General features: G+C 48.1%; 2 non-coding genes across 2 annotated transcripts; one reads left to right on the plus strand and one right to left on the minus strand.

The window, feature by feature from the left end:
* The first annotated feature begins 853 nt into the window (after positions 1 to 853).
* On the plus strand, positions 854 to 1,036 carry LOC140581711 (U2 spliceosomal RNA). The gene has a single exon (XR_011984842.1). It is a non-coding gene; the product is annotated as a U2 spliceosomal RNA (small nuclear RNA).
* Positions 1,037 to 9,257: 8,221 nt separating this feature from the next.
* On the minus strand, positions 9,258 to 9,449 carry LOC140581712 (U2 spliceosomal RNA). The gene has a single exon (XR_011984844.1). It is a non-coding gene; the product is annotated as a U2 spliceosomal RNA (small nuclear RNA).
* Positions 9,450 to 16,302: the final 6,853 nt, after the last annotated feature.

Below are 16,302 nucleotides of genomic sequence, written 5' to 3' on the forward strand. Positions count from 1 at the left end.
CTAATTGTGTGTAAATTTGAATTGTTCATTTTATTGTTCATTTGCTTCTTTTATGGTATATAGTTCTGCATGTTTTGCTTGTTTAATACTATTTTAATATGTCTTATTAATGTCTGGTTGTATTGGCATTGATCTGCATGACATGGAAAATGTCAGCCTTTTACACTCACCTAAAGGATTATTAGGAACACCTGTTAAATTTCTCATTAATGCAATTATCTAATCAACCAATCACATGGCAGTTGCTTCAATGCATTTAGGGGTGTGGTCCTGGTCAAGACAATCTCCTGAACTCCAAACTGAATGTCAGAATGGGAAAGAAAGGTGCATGCACCCATCCTCTGACAGCTACTTCCAGCAGGATAATGCACCATGTCACAAAGCTCGAACCATTTCAAATTGGTTTCTTGAACATGACAATGAGTTCACTGTACTACAATGGCCCCCACAGTCACCAGATCTCAACCCAATAGAGCATCTTTGGGATGTGGTGGAACGGGAGCTTCGTGCCCTGGATGTGCATCCCACAAATCTCCATCAACTGCAAGATGCTATCCTATCAATATGGGCCAACATTTCTAAAGAATGCTTTCAGCACCTTGTTGAATCAACGCCACGTAGAATTAAGGCAGTTCTGAAGCCGAAAGGGGGTCAAACACCGTATTAGTATGGTGTTCCTAATAATCCTTTAGGTGAGTGTATATTGTAATCATGTTTGTATGTTATTGTCTGTATCGATTACTGGAAAGGTTGTTTTAATATGCCTGGATGACAGTGCCAGTGCTAATGTAGGTTTAATGTTTATATGTCTTGATTTGTTTATGTTGATTCAAATAATGTGCAGAACTGTTCAATAAAGTATTGGAAAAAAATTAATAAAAATCTGTTCTTATCAGTTTAATATCTGATACGTCCCCCATGGAGGGGACCACATATTAAACGGATTTTTGGAACAGGGAGCCGGAAGTGGGGCTTACCCCGTCCGCTACACGCATCGACCCGGTATTGCAGTGCTTCCGGGAACGGTGCACCTCTACTGCCCCCTGTTGTTGAAAGGCAGAGCTGACTGACTGACTGGGTGAGTGAGTGACTAATAGACTGAGTGCCCCTGGATGGCCAGCTAATTAGCCAGATGTGCTGTGAGGGAGGGGCCCTGTCCGTGCGCGGCCCCCGTTTCCCGCCGTTTTTCTTTCTTTTAAAGGAAGGTGACACGCTGTTTGTGCGGTGGACAGCTGTGCTGAGGTAAGGCATGACATCATCTTTGCCTTTTGAATTTTCCCTCGTGTTTGTTAAAATAAGATGTGTTTTTGAGAGGACAGGAGAACAGAGAGGAGTCGGGGGCCCCGAGGCATTCTACTCCGAGCGGGGGCGTCACAGAGGCCCGGCTAACAGCGACCCGCTAAATGGCGGCCCCATATCAACTCTGGTCTCTCTTCATCGTGTGATTGTGTGTATTGAAAGTCCGACAGCAAACATAAAACATGCTTACCTTAAGTCACCTGCCAGCTTGCTCAGCAGCTTACTGGCTGCCACCACATTTTTAGCCGTTGCAGCAGAATGACTGAGATAATCAGCCACCGAAGTCTTTTCAGAGTCTGTCATGTTCTTGGTGGCTGTCCCAAACACTCGCCGGGCAGTCTGGCTGGTCACTGGGTCCAGCTGGTATCTAAAGTGCAAAATTAACATGGCCTTTATTAATACTTCTCACATGACGCCTGATAACGTGTATTCAGAACATATTGTGGGGGAAATGCATCATGATGATTAGCTTACCTTTGGTGCAGCCAGTGGAGGTCGTCTGATGCATTGTATATCGGCCTCCCTGAGGTGGAGACAAAGAACCTCTCATCTCCCCCCTGGTGATCGGTGGTTCTTTTGCTCCAATTGGAGGCCAGGAGCTGCGGACGCACGTGACTGAAGTAGGTATCAAACCACTGTCGACAGAGGAAAAACATGAACAAGGATTTAATTTTGAAAAGGTGCTGCTTGGTTCGGGCAGGAAATATGAAATAAATCTGGACCAGTTTGAATAACTTACCTTCTCCTCCTCAGAGGATAGGGCAAACGCAGCCACTCGCCGTGTGGACGATCTGTGCTCCTTTACCCCAATGACCATGTAGCCCGACTCGTCTCTGGTCCTCTTCATCCACTCCTGGACCTGCACAAAACAAGGACGTCACACTGATTAATAAAGGTAACGGCAAAAGTGTCAGTGACAGACAAAAAAAAGAGTACAATACTTACAGTCATGTGCTCCACCACGCCTGCTTGCTGGAGATGCTTCAGGATGACAATGGCCTCCAGGTAGTAGAGCAGCAGGCAGCACTCTTTCAGCTCCAGGGGTGTTTCTTCTGGATAAACCTTACCGACGATCGCCAAGAAGTCGTGCTTGGCAGCCCTCAGCACGGCCCAGCAATCTTCTGGATTCAGAGGGTTTTTCTCTGTCAGAATGGCATGCCTATAGAAAAATCAATTATTCTCAATCCTGATTTATACAGTCCACATTTTAAAATGCGAGTAACATGGAGGAGACTATGGGCAGAATTTATAAGCAAATCATGATGTCAAATGAAATATAACAATGGAACTTACCTCCTTTGAATGATCTCATTACATGCTAGCTTAGCACAGCTCAGCTGTAGTGAGCTCAGTTCCTCCATGAAGAACTTGGCGTCGTTCCACAGTCCTCTGCTGTCGTACCGGAGGTCGGTGATGACAGTGTGGTACTTCAGGAATCTGTCAGAGGAAGTACGGGTATCTAAGTATTCATATGTACGATATACACACGTTCATATGCACATATATACATATACACCTAAACACATATATAAAATACACATTAAATACTATTAAAAAAAATATACAAAACATGCTACCAACCTCTTCAAGCTCTTCAGGTAGTTCACCTGGGTCTGCCCGGACAGCCCGGCCCCACTCAGCTCCCGGAAGAAGAGCCTGGCCTTCTCCCTCTCCCTGACAAATTCCAGGGAAGGCTTCAGAGGGTTCATATAAAACATGAACCTGCTGACATTTTCCACCTAAAAAGAAAAAAAACATCAATGAATATATGAATATATTACTTACTATAAAGCTAAAGTGCATTTTAAGGGAATCCTCACCTCCTGCTTAAAATTTTCATTCAGGAGATCCTTCTCCAAGTATGTGGCGAAGCCCTTCAGGAGGGGATGGTCCAGAGAATGTTTCCTGTACAGTCCCTTCTCCTGCATCATGTGCCTGGAGGTCTGTGGCCACTGCACCTCCCGGGTACTGCCATGTGGAAATGATATTTTGTCATAAAATTGCACATTCAATTGGCTCACAAACAAAAGCAAAGAGTATCAATGAAGCTGTAAAGCCGAGATACTCATGTTCACACTTGAAAGGTCTCGCCGCTGCTGACACTGACAATGTCTTCCGACTGCTCACTCTCAGTGCTCTCCGGTCGCTGCCCGGTTGTGACTGTACCAGCCACCACAGGAACACTGCTGGTCTGCGCCACCACTGCTGGGGAGGGGGTGTCAGTCACCACCATGTGCCGACGCTCCAGCTCCTGGATCAGCCTTTCAGATAAATAAGTAAATAAAAAACTGTTGGTAAATGTCATACAGAAGAAACGATGTAAGATGTGTAAAAGACTTAAGAGTTTTTCCACCAACCTGCTAGTTGGATTAGCATCATCCATAATCTCTCGCAGGTACCTGTAGCTAAACACCCTGCCACACTGCAGAACTTCAAGTGAATCCTGCTTCGCCTTCTCCACTACTTCATGGATGTCCTTCTTCGAAGACCTCTTCACGTACACCCTAGTCAGATGCACTGAGAGGCTTGCCTGTGTCTTCTTGCACATGGGGCAGAGCAAGAAATGCCTGTTGGAAGCACTGGGGATAAAAAACATTTATTGACAGTTGACAGAGAACTTGCAAACCATCATAATATGACCTCGGATTTTGCTCCCCCTTTTCGTCGGGGGTCCAGGATAGCCCTCTCTGGGGTCCTGGGAACTGCCTGCCTGTCTGGAGCTCAAAGGGAGTGAACCCGGTCCCCCTGTTTATGGAACACCTTACTGACATCAGTGCCAGCGGTAAAGCGTCAACCCAATTTATTTTAGTCTGTGCACAGATTTTTGCCAATTTTTGTTTGATAGTTTGGTTAATTCGCTCCACCTTCCCCTGGGACTGCGGATGATGGACAGTTCCGAACGCATGTCTTAATCCCAACGCTTTCTCCACTTTCTGGAGGTCTTTATTCTTAAAATGGGCCCCATTGTCTGACCGAATCCTGTGGGGAAAGCCATGTCTCGGTATATACTGATTGATCAGAAACTTTATCACGGATGCGCCATCCTCCTTTCTTTTGGGCCATGCTTCTGGCCACCCTGAGAATGCATCCACACACATCAACACATATCTGAACCCTCTTACTGGAATAATCATCTCAGTGTAATCAATAATGATTTCTTCCCCTGCACTTGTTCCTGTTGGAAACCTTTGCTGCCTGAGTGATGTCATAGTAAACGTTTGTGAGTTTACATAGGCCACCACGCTGTGTGAAGTCAGAATATGCAGTTGGTGTCCCATCACTATGTGTGCTGTTTTCTGAATAATTTTGACCACTCCTGCTGCGTGTCTTGTGCATGCAGGGTGTCTTTTTTCTGTAATGTCAAGTTTTACACTGATGTACATCAGCACTCTCCTTTCTCCCCCTTTTTTCTGAAACAGGTTGGCGTTGACGCCGTCACCTGTTTCAGAAACATCCAAATGGAACGGGATCAAATAATCTGGGAGGGCTAGGTCTGCGGCCTGGGCTAATCTCTGTTTTAAGGTAATAAAAGCCTCTTCAGATGCCTGGTCCCAATTGAGAGATGCACTAAGGCTACGTAGGCCGTGCTCTCGGACCAGGGCCCTCAGGGGCTGTGTGAGCCCCGTGTAATCTGGAATGTAAGTGCGACTGTAACCTGTGAGACCTAAAAAGGACAACATGTCTTTTACTGTAGTGGGTTTTGGGTGATGCAGGATAGCTGAACGATGAGCTGGGGAGAGACCTGTCCCTGCGCTGGACAACACTCGACCTAAAAAGGACACCACTGTCCGCGCAACCTGCAGTTTATCTTTATTGACCTTGAAGCCTTTCTCCGACAGTCGGAGCAGCACTGACTGAGTAGCCTGTAGGGCCGCTTCTGATGTTGGGGCAGCGATCAGGAGATCATCAACGTATTGGACGAGGGTGACACCGTCCGGGAGAGGACATCCCTGTAAAGCCTGCTTCAAAACCTGGTTAAAAATACCTGGAGAAAGCGCAAACCCTTGGGGCAGGTGGGTGTACCTCAGCTGACAGCCCTGGTACGTGAAGGAGAATATGTCCCTGCACTGTTCTGCCAGAGGCAGACAGAAAAAAGCATTTGCCAAGTCAATGCATGTGAACCATTTCTGTTGTGGGGTCAGATTAGTAAGGGCAACATATGGGTTCGGGACCGGAACAGTGGGGGTCAGCAGAAGGTTATTTATAGCACGCAGGTCATGGGCCATTCGATACTTCCCTGTCCCAGCTTTTTCCACCGGGAGGATAGGGGTGTTCCACGGAGACGTGGAAGGCTCCAACACCCCAGCCTGTAAGAGGCTGTCTATTGTCTCGGCTATTCCTTCCTCTGCTGCCTGCTTATGTGGATACTGTCTAATCCAGAGTGGGCCTTCCCCTGGCTGCAGCTGGAACTGCACGGGTGTACAGGATATTAAACCTACATCTGTAGGGCTGGTGGACCACAGAGAGTCTGGTAAAGATGCCAGAAGGGCCGCCGCCTTCGGGTGGTCCATCTTTTCACGGCCGTGGTCTCTGGCTATCTGCTCATGCTTCAGGAGGGCTGTATCCTGTGCTGTGACCTGTATGCAATAAGTACTGCAGGAGGGCGAGAAGGAGATCTGTGGGATCTGGGTCTGTAACCAGTCCTCAGTCTCTCTGGCCCGTTTAACCATCGGGCCCAAATCTTTGGCCTGATGTTTGAGATGGAGGGCCAGAGAAATGTGTGGGACAGCCTCCTGTCCCATCATGAACCAGGGCAGCTGTTCTGGGGTTAGCATGGTGGCTGAGGCTACCCCTTCGGGTCCCACATAAATGTTCTCAGAGGCAACTTGCCACTGTTGGCCTTCCAGTTGCTCAGTAAACAGTTCATCATACCATTCAGTACTTGCCCTATCATAGAAAAGGGTCACATGAGGAGGGTCAGGTGGGGGTACATAGGGCTCTAGGAGCGAGATCCAGGGCCGCCACGCAGAGTAGGCCGCCAGGATGCCAGTCAGGCTGGGTTCCAGTAGGCCCCAATAGATGTCTGCCAGGGCCTGACTCTGGATGGGCTGTACCAGCCATTGTCCCGCCCCCGTGGTCCGGGCGTCACAGCGCAGGCGAGTGCCTCCCGGCAGGGTAACCACCAGTCCATCTGGACCGCACAAAATAGAGGCCCCCAGCTTCACCAGCATGTCCCTTCCTAGAAGATTCACTGGAACTGAAGAAGACACAAGAAAAGGGTGGAGGAAGGTCTGTTTCCCCACCACAACTTTCACCGGTTTAGTCACTGGCAGTTTCTGTTCTTTCCCCGAAAAGCCCACAACGGTCACTGTTGAGGTAGACAGGTGATGTTGTTCAGGGGCCACATTAAGAGTGGAATATGCGGCTCCTGTATCTACCAGGAACGGCAGTTCTTTATCCATGACCATAAGGGAGAGCATGGGGTCTGCCTCCCCTGCCTCCCGGGCCGCTCGTGGGCACCGTCACTGTGGGGAGGGGTACCAGTCCCACTCCCCCCCATTCATCACCGGGTACTGTCCTGCCGTGGGAACCGCTTGTGGGTTGGGTGCCATCACCTGTGTGTTGGGTGTCAGTACCTGGACTCTAGGAGGGCCCCCTCTGCCGCGTACACTGGCCAGGAGGGGTACTGGGCAATCCTTTACCCAGTGGTCTTCTGCCCCGCACCTGTAACAGACACCTGACGGCGGTCCCCTTTGCGGGCCGCCCCTTCCCCAGCCCCTGTATCCCTGACCCCAACCGCCTCGGGCCCTTCTCCACTGTTGGCCACACCCTCCCTGTTGGTAGGTGGGTGTCCCATTCCAGGGACCCGGTGGTTGAGGTGGTGGTCCCTCTGGGGAGACCCCTGCCATAATAGCGCCAACCTCGACCACTCTCTCCTTTCGCTCTCATGCATCTCTACCTCTCTCCTCAACTTCCCCTTTCTTAGCAGACTAGCACTCGCTCTCTTACATGACGCTTCGTCCCTGAGACTAGCCTGCTCTCTCTCCTTTTTTCCACAATAGTACTCCTAATGAGCACTTGTCCTCCGCTCGACCTCCAGCGCTCCGAATCGCCTCACACATACGCTGCCATGCCTCCATGATGTCCTTCTCCCTACTTTTCTCCTTGCTTGCCCCTTCCACTGCTTCTCTCACCACCTGAATCTGCCTTAACAGGGGCTTCCACACTGTATTTTTGGGAGGTGCCCATCCTCCGTCATCTAACTCTCGGTCAAACTCGTGGTCCATTTTACTTGGGCTAACTATATTAAGGTTATGTTATTATTCTTCTTATTATTATGGTATATTATTCAGTATTTTTACTGCTTTATTTTATTTATTTATTTTAATTATTATTTTATTTTTTTCTTTTAGTATTTTCGCCTAGGAGCGTTTTTGCCTCTGGGTGTGGGTTCACCCAACCACACTTACTACACCTCTTTATTGTAGTGGAATGCCCTACTATTAAACACCACCAATACATGGAACAAATTTACAAACAATAACTCTGCATTCACACTCACTGCTGCGCTTCCCCTGAGTAGGGCGCGCTTCACCCTCTCAATCCCAGCCAAATCAGCACAATCATACACCACATAGTCTTTTGAGACTCCTAGTCTCGGGACTCAAAACCCTTTTAGAGAGGGACCTTATTCCCTCTTACCAGTTTTTACTTGGGGGTCTTAAATTCCCCGGGTTTTACACCCAGCTTCTCTACCGCTCGTCAGCTAGTAGTGGGGTTGCCACACCAAAGACAACGCGGGGGTCCCGGACCCTCCGCTCCTTAAGGTCCTACTCTACGGCAGGGTTCCAAACCCTCCGTTCCTTAAAATCCTTTTTTCGGCAGGGTCCCGGACCCTCTGTTCCTTAAAATCCTTTTTTCGGCAGGGTCCCGGACCCTCCGTTCCTTAAAATCCTTTTTTTCGGCAGGGTCCCGGACCCTCCGTTCCTTAAAATCTTTTTTTTCGGCAGGGTCCCGGACCCTCCATTCCTTAAAATCCTTTTTTTCGGCAGGGTCCCGGACCCTCCGTTCCTTAAAATCCTTTTTTTCTTTTTTTTTCTTTCAGTATCCTATTTTTCTACACTCACACACTGGCCATACTCACTCCTTGCATCCCACAGTGCATAAACAGCACATGACACAGTACATAAACCCCATATACGCCTGGTACCCGCAGCCTCCTCTTTGTGCTAATTTACAGACGGGCCACTGGACACTTCAAACTGCTCAATTTGACATAACCAATACGCAGATTTTGATATAACAGGCTCTGCTTACCTCTTCTAGTCGGCGCCTCGCAGTTCTCTGTGTCCAAGTGGGCCGTGTCAACACTTAGCCGAATCTTGCGGATCTCCTACTCATCCCGGACGAGCCCCCAAATTGTTGGAGTACGCCGCTCCACCGGGTCCGGATGAGAAGGGATCACACAGGGAGACTCTCAGTTTAATTCTGGTTTTTATTTAGTGTAATGCCTTCTATTGCTTAATGCCTGATATTTGGACTTTATGCGAACCGGTTCGGGAACAGACTGCCTACACAACCCAGTGTGTTCGTTCAGCATGTTCCGTGCGGTAAAGCTTTACACAGTCTTATATACCTGTATTATTCTTGGTTACTTCCTGGTTATGTTGTAGCACACAAGCAAAAGAATAAACGTCAAGCTGGTATATTTCCATTACGCAGTCTCTTATATCTACTGGGTTCTCGGAATCTTTGTTGTTCACAGGTGCAGAAATACTTCTCGGAACAAGATTCCATATAAGGTGCAAGCAGAACATTCGTGGTTATAGGTGTGAGACTGTTCTATGCTTTTTGCAGCAGCTCAATGTTTTGCAGGTATATTTCCTGTCGCGCACTCTGTCAGCTCTCCTGCCTGCCGCCCCCACACCATCCAGGGGCACTCAGTCTATTAGTCACTCACTCACCCAGTCAGTCAGTCAGTCAGTCAGTCAGCTCTGCCTTTCAACAACAGGGGACAGTAGAGGTGCACTGTTCCCGGAAGCACTGCAATACCGGGTCGATGCGTGGAGCGGACGGGGCAAGCCCCACTTCCGGCTCCTTGTTCCAAAAATCCGTTTAATATGTGGTCCCCTCCATGGGGGACGTATCAGATATTAAACTGATAAGAACAGACACTACACTTGATCTTAGCCAAAAGGCCGAGAAGCGACACCCACAAATTGCGCCCCGCCGGGCGCCGGCATGCGGGATGGCGACGGAGCTGGCGCGGCTCAGCCCACACCAGCCCCTCTGGCAGGTGTCGCCCGGCGAATCCACGCGTGATCCCAGGAGACCACAGGTATCGACTAGATATAGTCGGGCTCACCTCAACACATAGCTTGGGTTCTGGAACCAATATCCTGGAGAGGGGCTGGACGCTCTTTTACTCTGGAGTTGTGGCGGGTGAGCGACGCCGGGCTGGGGTGGGGCTATTGGTGGCCCCACAGCTCGTTGCATTAACAACGGAGTTTACCCCGGTGAACAAGAGGGCTGTTTCCTTGCGTCTTCGGGTCGGGGATAGGTCTCTGACTGTCATCTGCGCTTATGCGCCGAATGTCAGTTCGGAGTACCCGGCCTTCTTGGATTCCCATAGCGGTATGCTATTTGGCGTGCCGCGGGGGGATTCCATCGTTTTGCTGAGGGACTTCAACGCTCACGTGGGCAATGACAGTGTGACCTGGAAGGGGGTGATTGGGAGGAACGGCCTCTCTGATCTGAATCCGAGTGGTGTTCTGTTATTGGACTTCTGTGCAATGCATGGTTTGTCCATAACGAACACCATGTTCGAGCATAAGGGTGTCCATAAGTGGACATGGTACGAACATGCCTGGGGCTACAGGTCGATGATCGATTTTATAATCTGATCTGCGGCCTTCCGTCTTGGACACTCGGGTAAAGAGAGGGGCAGAGCTGTCAACTGATCACCACCTGGTGATGAGTTGGCTCAGGTGGCGGGGGAGGAAGCCGGTCAGACCTGGTAGGCCCAAGCGCATAGTGTGGGTCTGCTGGGAACATCTGGCAGAGGATCCTGTTCGCTGGAGCTTTAACTCGTGCCTCCGGCAGAATTCCAACTGCATGCCGGGGGAGGTTGGGGACATTGAGTCTGAATGGACACTGTTCCGGACCTCCATTGTGGAAGCGGCCGTACGGAGCTGTGGCTGCAGGGTGGTCGGTGCCTGTCGTGGCGGTAACCCCCGTACCCGATGGTGGACACCAGAGGTGAGGGGGGCCGTGAAGCTGAAGAAGGAGGCTTACCGGGAATTATTAGCCCGGGGGTCTCCGGAAGCTTGGGCGGTCGCAGAAGCAAAAACCCGGGCGTGGGAGGAGTTCGGTGAGGCCATGGAAAGTGACTTTCGGTCGGCCTCAAAAAGGTTCTGGCAAACCATCTGGAGTATCAGGAGGGGGAAGCAGCTCCTGGTTCCTGGGGGGGGGGGGTGCTGTTGACCTCACCTGGGGACATCACCCGGAGGTGGAAGGAATACTTTGAGGACCTCCTCAACCCTGCCTCAGATACATCTACGCACACTGCCTTTGAGACATCTGAGGGCATAGAGCCCGAGGGTGCTGGGGGGGGCTTGCACATCACTGGGGCTGAGGTGGCCAGGGTGGTTAAAGAGCTCCGTGGTGGCCAGGCCCCGGGGGTGGACGAGATCCGCCCGGAGTACCTAAAGGCTCTGGATGTTGTGGGGCTGTCGTGGCTGACACGCCTTCTCAACAGTGCGTGGAGGTCAGGGACGGTGCCGCTGGATTGGCAGACCGGGGTGGTGGTCCCCTTATTTAAGAAAGGGGACCGGAGGGTGTGTTTGCAACTGCAGGGGGATCACACTTCTCAGCCTCCCTGGGAAAGTCTATTCCGAGGTACTGGAGAGGAGGGTGAGATCGATAGTCGAATCTCGGATTCAGGAGGAACAATGCGGTTTTCGTCCTGGCCGTGGAACACTGTACCAGCTTTATACCCTTGCAAGGGTACTGGAGGGGGCCTGGGAGTTTGCCTATCCAGTCTACATGTGTTTTGTGGATTTGGAAAAGGCTTACGACCGGGTTCCCCGAGGTGCTCTGTGGGGGGTGCTTCGGGAGTATGGGGTCCGGGGTCCGCTGTTGTGGGCGATTCGGTCCCTGTATGAACGGAGCAGAAGCTTGGTCCGCATTGCCGGTAATAAGTCGGACGTGTTCCCGGTGCGGGTTGGGCTCCACCAGGGCTGCCCTTTGTTTATAATATTTATGGACAGGATTTCTAGGTGCCGCCAGGGTGTTGAGGGTGTCCAGTTTGGTGGCCTCAGGATTGCCTCGCTGCTTTTTGCAGACGATGTCGTCCTGTTGGCTTCATCTGCTGGGGATCTCCAGCATGCACTTCGGCGGTTCGCAGCCGAGTGTGAAGCGGCAGGGATGAGGATTAGCACCTCCAAGTCCGAGACCATGGTTCTCAGCTGGAAACGAGTGGTTTGCCCTCTTCGGGTCGGGGAAGACGTACTGCCTCAAGTGGAGGAGTTTAAGTATCTCGGGGTCTTGTTCACGAGTGAGGGTAGGCGAGATCGGGAGCTGGATAGACGAATCGGAGCGGCGTCTACAGTTTTGCAGGCGCTTAACCGGTCCGTCGTGGCTAAGAAAGAACTGAGCCAAAAAGCAAAGCTCTCGATCTATTGGTCCATCTTTGTCCCTACCCTCACCTATGGTCATGAGCTATGGGTAATGACCGAAAGAATGAGATCGCGAATACAGGCGGCCGAAATGAGGTTTCTCTGCAGGGTGTCTGGGCTCTCCCTTAGGGATGGGGTGAGAAGTTCGGATATCCGGGAGGGCCTCAGAGTAGAACCGCTGTTTCTTCACGTCGAAAGGAGCCAGTTGAGGTGGTTTGGACATCTGGTGCGGATGCCTCCTGGGCGGCTACCCGGAGAGGTTTTCCATGCATGTCCTACAGGGAGGAGGCCCCGGGGCAGGCCCAGGACTCGCTGGAGGGATTATATCTCTCGGCTGGCCTGGGAACGCCTCGGTGTCCCCCCTGAGGAGCTGGTAGAGGTAGCTGGGGAGAGGGAGGTCTGGGTGCCTCTCCTGAAGCTGCTGCCCCCGCGACCCGAACCCCGGACAAGCGGCAGATGATGGAATGGATGGATGGATAGTTGTAGTGCCCCCTATTGACGAAATGCGGCCTGCCTCATATCGACCAAAACGTGTTGGGGGTGCCCATATCTGACTGACTGGGACGGGTCGGAGGGGCTGAGTAGTGGGTAGGAATAGGCATCTTGCTGCCAAATTTGGTCGGCGTAGGACTTATGGTTTAGGCTGGGCATTCAATTTTAGGGCAGAAAAATAATAATAAAACAGAAAAATCCTAAGAAAAACAATAAGGTTCCATAGCACTACATGCTTTGGACCCTTAATTATGCACCATTAATATCTAATTACAATTATATGGCCAATAAAACAATTAAAATGTTACCTTATATGCATGCTATTAAAAACAGGGTTCTTGCAGGTATCAGTAAGTTAAATTTAAGACCCTTTTAAGACCATTATGAGTAAAAATTTAAGACCAACACGATGCATTACTAGAAACATTCGAATGATACCAGAAATTCTCATATTTTATGTCACTCATATCCTTAGCCCAACATCCACATATCATATGTGTTTACAAAGTGTATTTTAATACATTCACATGTGTTTAAAGCATGTGGGAGTGGTATTTTAAGGCTTAAACTATAAAAAAGTTTATGTATATGGTCTTTCTATATTGCGGATTTTCACCTATCGCTGATGGGTCTAGAATGTAACTTCCGCGATAGGCGGGGGGATCCAGACCCATCAGCCATAGGTGAAAATTTGCGATATAGAAAGACCATATACATAAACTTTTTTATAGTTTAAGCCTTAAAATATATAGTGGTCCCCCGCCTATCGCAGAAGTTACGCTCCAGACCCATCAGCGATAATGAAAACAATTGGAAACAGCTGATAAACACGGGGAAACCACACAGGGTTAACGAGGGGGCATGGCACATGGGAGGAGCGAATGAGTGGGGCAGGACATACTGTACTTTTAATCAGATTTTTTAGATTTTCTAAGCAATTTTTATTCAAATAAGTTTTTTTTTCATGTCTGTTTTGCTTTTTTGTCTTGGTTTAACTTTTTAAAATCTTGTTTTTATAAAGCACATTAAATAACCCCTGTGTATGATAATAAAAATCATACCATAATCATACCTTGCCTTACCATAAGGAGACCGAGAAACGTTCTCCTCAAGACCACACGAACAATTAAAAACTATATGCTGGAAACTAAGACATTCACAAGGTAACTCCAGGATAAGCTCTGTAAAAGTAGAAATGTGTTTATTTTATGATAAGATAACGTGAGCCAACTGGCTAGTAGCCTTTTAACTGAAAAAATTCACTCCAGTCAGAGAAAAAAGTTACTAACTCACTACATCAAAACATTTACATTGCAATAATTTATGGCATGAAATAAACTTGTAACTATATCATTCAGTAATACAAATAATAAAACAACATACCGTTCACATTGGCCTCAAAGACTAAGTTAGCGCTTGATTCCCCTGCACTTCCTGTTGTGGCTGAGCGTGCACCTGACGTCAGTGGCTGAAAGTGCATGTTCTGCAGCCAGACCCTTCTCAAACTGTTTACTTGCCTAGCCGCAGTGATCACGCAATGGGATTTGTAGTTTTATTACCACGCAGACACTGGTGCAGACCAGAAAACACAACCAACGGATTAGTTTTACAGCGTTTTACTATTTTACGCTTATTGGGAATGAACGGAGGTAAGAATTTTAATACTTGGGTAAATTAAATTTAAGGCCGAGGATGAAAATCTGGGCATTTTAAAGACATTTTATGGCCTTAAATTTAACTTTCTGAATTTTAGACTTTTTAAGACCCCGCGGGAACCCTGTAAAAAGTTAAGACCTTTAAAAAGGAACACATCCGCAGACTTCCAACCTCTGCACAAGGGTCGGGCTAAAACAGTATCATACACCTTCCCAAAACACATAATATCAGTAACCTTGGGAATAAAATAGGTCAATCACACAATAAACAGCACAACAGATCAAATAAAATGTTAATAAATGTTAATATTGATGAATAAGTGCTAACAGTGATCAACCAAAACAGTGCTCAGTAAAATCTGTACATGCCATTAAATAAAATCCATACCAAATAAAACACACACAGAGAAAAACAAAGTACACTTACCTAAAACCCGAAGTGTCCTCTGTGTGCTTCAGGAAAGTGCATCATGTCAACCCTGTAGGATGGAGTGTCACCACCTAGACGTACCGGGGCAGCTTACGCCTAGGATCAAGGTAGTTGGATGGATCAGGGTTCTTACACCTTTTCCAACTTCAAATTCCAGCACTTTTCAAGCACTTTCAAGTTGCATTTTTATGCTTTTCCAGCACCTAACAACCGCGGTAAATTACGTTTATATATGCTGTATGTACTTTTTCACATTTAAATCCATTGTGCTATTAAAAAAAAAACACAATATGACATTTCAACTTAAACTGTTGAATACTTTCGCGTGAATTACACGATCAATAACTTAAATTGGCAAGGAAGTGCCCTTTAGACTGTTGAGTTTAGGAAAAAATCTGCAATTAACAACACAAGTGCAAAAAACTGCAATGAAAATAGTGCAAAAATGAAACTGCACTGAACAAAATATAGTGCAAAAATAATAACTAGCTTATCCAGGAGTAGGCCAAACAGGGTAGGGCCTGTTAAGGAGTGTCCTTCAGTTCCTTTAGTTTTTCAGCTAGCTGTTTCTCCAAAGTCTCCAGACTTCTTTTCTTTTCCTTTGCTGCTCTTCGAAGGCCATTGGACTTTGAGATGAAGCTCAGTTTTCCTTGTGATTCAGCTTTTTCTGCATTGTCATCAGCGGACTTCAGGAGGACCCTCATATCCTCCTCTAGTCTCTTCTTTTTGGATTTTATTTCTGTTATCTCTTCCATTAGTCCTTTCCTCTTCTGTGCCTTCTGTTCATCTTGCTTTAGACGTCTTTGGTCATCAAGATACATGTGGTATTTCTGTCTGACAGCAGCGGCAGAGAGGAGTAGCTCCTTTGTGTAGGCTATGTTAAGAAGCCCTCAAGGAGATTAATGAATGCTCCTTGAGGTTCTCCACCATCACCTCCTTGTTGACAGAAAACCTTCTTTCAACAGAGGCTTGGCCATGTGAAAGGATCAGGAGAAGTTTCACTACCTCCCATAGATGGCGACACTCTGCATTGTTGGATAAATGTTCATGGTAGAATGCATCCAAACTTCCACTTTCTGGATTGAAGTTTCTAAAAGAATCTGATGCTGTCATCAGGCTGTGGTCATAGAAGTGACCAAACTCCCTCAGAATCTCATCACAGCATTTCTCTTCAATGCGCCCAGTTTCCACAACGAGCCGCAGAACAGTGGTGAGTTTGCAGTTCTGCCTAAACTCCAGCTTCAGCCTCTTCTTCTTGTGCTCCTCCAGGGCTTGCTCTGTGACAAATCCCACTCTCAGTTTGGTAACATCCATGTGGTTGACTGGATCAGCATAGTCAACTTGTAGAAGCTTTAATGTAGTTGTTGCATTCTTCATGACACTGGGCTTGATAAACTTCTCCAAGAGACTCCTAAGCATGTTGGTGAAATCCCCACTCATAAATGGCAGCATGGGTTTGTCTGTCTGGTATAACTTCAAAAATGGTTTGATTTCCAGAGCCACCATTAGAAAGAAGTTGAGCTTTGCCTGGAAGAGGTCATCTTGAACAATCATCTGAGCAGTCTTGAAAGATTTAGAAGATGGTTCTGTTATAGTTTTCGCTTTTGCAGCTTTGATGTATATTTTCAGAGAAGGCAAAATCTGTAGGGCACGCTCAGCGACCTCTACGTTTTCCAGTCATCGATGATTACAGAAGTCAAGAGGGAAGGATGTGGAACCAGTGACTGCTGTATAGTCCTCTCTACGTGCTGGTACATCCTTGAATAGCCATTTAAGGTTTGAAAGAGCATTTCCCAGGTCCCAGTCTGTG

This window comes from Paramormyrops kingsleyae, chromosome 22, assembly GCF_048594095.1.
Source record: "Paramormyrops kingsleyae isolate MSU_618 chromosome 22, PKINGS_0.4, whole genome shotgun sequence".
Lineage (NCBI taxonomy): Eukaryota > Metazoa > Chordata > Actinopteri > Osteoglossiformes > Mormyridae > Paramormyrops > Paramormyrops kingsleyae.